Source organism: Lacerta agilis, chromosome 13, assembly GCF_009819535.1.
Source record: "Lacerta agilis isolate rLacAgi1 chromosome 13, rLacAgi1.pri, whole genome shotgun sequence".
NCBI classification, from domain to species: domain Eukaryota; kingdom Metazoa; phylum Chordata; class Lepidosauria; order Squamata; family Lacertidae; genus Lacerta; species Lacerta agilis.
In genome coordinates, this window is record NC_046324.1 from 658,759 (window position 1) to 662,241 (window position 3,483).

Below are 3,483 nucleotides of genomic sequence, written 5' to 3' on the forward strand. Positions count from 1 at the left end.
TCGCCGGCGCTGCGCGTCCAATCGGAGTCGCCGCCTGCCCCGGATGTGGCATCGGGTTGGTCGGGGGCCGCTAGGCAAGGCGGGGCTTCTAGCGGGCACCGCCTGCCACGCCTTCGCGCTTCCTCACTGGCCGGCGCGGGGCGGGACGAGTGAGGGGCGGGGCCATCGGGAGACGGACTCCGCCCTCTCGCCTCGGCCCGCTAGGGGGCGCTGCGAGGAGAAAGGCGGGGGGCGAGGGGCGAGGGGCGGCGCCGATGGAGGGAGGCCTGCTGCCTGTGACCTCGCTCGGAGGGAGCGCAAGAAGATCCCAGCTGGAGCAGCACGCCAATGGACTTGCCTTGATTTATTCTATTTCTATAGCATTGGTTTTTAAATACTATTGGTTGAAAAACTTCCTGGGCCCGCAGCACAGTGGAGGAGGCAGGCAGGCAGGCAGGCAGGCACCCACCCACCTCTGGTTTCTCTCGCTCAGGAGGGAGTGTCTCTTCTAACCTCAGAATGCTTGTAGCGTGCGCATGTGAATCATCTAAAAACAAAGGCCTCACATGCAGATGTAATTGACAGATCAATCTAAAATTCATATGATTAATCAACATTTCTTGTAATAGGGTTGCCACTCTATTAAAATGCGTAAAGTCTCCCTGAATAGTGCTTACTTCCAACTGGCCTCTTCCACAGAGTTGCTACTGTATATCCTGATGCTCATTGAGCAAACTTACTTTTTTAAGAAAGATGCCCGACTGCCACATTGTGTGCTCACTTACTTGGGGATAAGCTCCATTGAATTCAGTAGCGGTTATCTATATATATAAAATCCAAGTGTCTCTGCGTCCAATCCCTGTGTCCCTGGGTTTGCGCTACTGCACATGTGCCCCACGGACACAGGGATTGGAGCGCAGAGACATCGGGTCAGGAGCGGCGGTGGCAGTTGAAGTGGCGGTTTGCGCGGCCAGGAGAGCACGAAGGCGCAGAGCTCCTGAAGGCGACCAGCGCAAACGGAGCCCCCCGACCGGCTTCTGCATCACCGCTGCCATGGCCATCTTGGGGGAGGGAGGGCAGCCGGCTGGCCGGCCGGCGCAGACTTCGGGGATGGGGGGTGCCCGGCCGCCTCTCGGGGGTTTCGCTGCGGCTGGACTCGGGACCCCCTCCTCCCACCTTCCTCCCTCGAGCGGGAGGGAAAAAGAAGCTGCAAGCAGCTGGCCCCATTGCGCTGACCCTTTCTCCGGCTCCCCTTGTAAAGGGGGCGCAGGAGTGAAAGGGCAACGGCGCGGGGCTGTGGAGGTTTTGCCCCAGCCGGGGAAGCTAAGTGGCGGCTGCCGCCGGCGATGAGCGTATTGTTCTTACCTAATTGAAGCAAAGAACCCCGTAAGCTGTAAGTACGGAGTTTAATTGGCCTTAAAATTTCTTTAATTGGCTTTTGGGGAGGGATGTCAAAAGGAAGTCCGTTCCTCTCCCTGCCGAATTGGAAGAAGTAACAATGTATCTGGCTGTTGCTGCATTTGGCTGATACAATGTTTCTATTGGAGTTTCTCTGACAAGTATGATCTGTCAAAACCCCTGTTAGGGGAGGATTGAGACTTTTAAAGCATTTCTTCTCAAAGTTGGTGGAATATGATTTTTGCACCCTGATTAGGGGGAAATGGCGGCTGAAACTTGAGACTTAAAGATGGAAAAGTACTGAACTTTGTTATTTCCTGCCTGCTTCTGCCATTTTTGGTTTCGCTTTTAAAATGACTTTAGATCCGGGAATGACCCAAGGACAAAGGATAATTCTTTTGAAACTAGAACTTTTGAACCAGAAATTAGAACTGCTGAATCAGAATGTCGACAAAAAGTTTTTTGGAATTGGTAAGGTTTCTGAGAACTTTGCTAATGAACTCGAGGAGAACCTTGCTAAGGAACTTGAGGAAATATCTGGAGAACAAGACACAGTGACTATGCAACTCCAAGAAGAAGAAAAACCCTGTTGGTGTGAGAGGCCCAGGGTTGTATTTAGACATATTATATCCGATTTCTGGGGTGGGAGCCCAGAAATGAAGGAACAACAATCTTGGGAATTACAATTAAAAGTTGATTGGAAGTTTGAAACGGAGATGCCGGATGGTGACGTATTATATTTCCTGAAGAGCTTTGCAAGGATGCTTCTGGACAAGGCTTTGGCCTTTAGATACAAGGAAAAAGAGGACATTCTGGACAATGGCTTTGGAAAGGAAAGGGGTGAAGTCTGGTGGGTGATTCCGAGGTGGGGAGAAAAAATGGTAAGAAGAGGGGTAGGGTGAAAATTTTAGATGTGTAATCAGGAAGGCTTATCATGGTACCCCGAAGTCAGAGTGTTAAAAAATTTGATTTAGAATAGAGAAGAGATACTTGGACTGTTTTTAAAGAAGGATAGTTTAATATTATATAAGGTTTGAATTAGAAATACCAGCAGCAGTTTTAGTGGAATAAGAGATAGATAAGGTTACAAGAAGTTAAGATTTGTATTAAGAAGTTGTATTTTGATATCTTGATGTTAAATGACTTAAATTTTAGAGATGAAGATTATGAATTTAGGTGAATGAAATGTTGAAATAGATAGAAAGTTACTTATGTAAATTAGAATTGGAAGCAGAGGAGAGAACGGGGGAAGTCCCCTTAATTAGATTCGAAATAAGATTTTAATTAAATGTATGGAGTGTTGGTGTTCCGGTGTAGGTATGTATTTTCTTTTATTTCTGTTTTTCTTGTATTTGTTGTTGTTGTTTTTTCTATTGTATTTGTATTTGTTTTGATGTGAAAAACCAATAAATTCTTGTTAAAAAAAAGGAAAAAGAAGCTGCAAGCGAGGCAGCAAAACGAAACGGGGATCCATACAGGGGCGTCGCTGGGGAGGGGCGGTGGGGGCGGTACGCCCCCAGTGACAGGGTGAGCAGCGGCGGGTGGGGGTGTCAAGCGGCGGCCCCTCCCGCCACTCCCACGCGCCACCGCTCCCTCCGTCACCCCGGGAGCAGCAGCACACGGATGGGGTGCTTCTGCCGCTTTTTTTCGGCAGGGGGGCGACCAGCGAGGGGGGTTGTCACCCTTGTCACCCCTTCCTCGCTGGTCACCACCCCCCCGCCGAAAAAACCGCGGGGGGGGCAGGGAAAGCCTGGAAAGGAAGCAGAGCAGGCGCGTTTAAGCGCCGCTCTGCTTCTTTTTCCGCTTTCCGCCGCTTTTTTTTCGGCGGGGGGGGGGCCGACCAGCGAGGTGGGGGTCACTCTTGTCACCCCTTCCTCGCTGGTCACCACCCCCCCGCCGAAAAAAACCACGGGGGGGGCGGGGAAAGCCTGGAAAGGAAGCAGAGCAGGCGCGTTTAAGCGCCGCTCTGCTTCTTTTTCCGCTTTCCGCCGCTTTTTTCGGCGGGGGGGGGCGACCAGCGAGGTGGGGGTCACCCTTGTCACCCCCTCCTCGCTGGTCACCACCCCCCCGCCGAAAAAAAGCCTCGGAAAGGGGGAAATCCCCCCT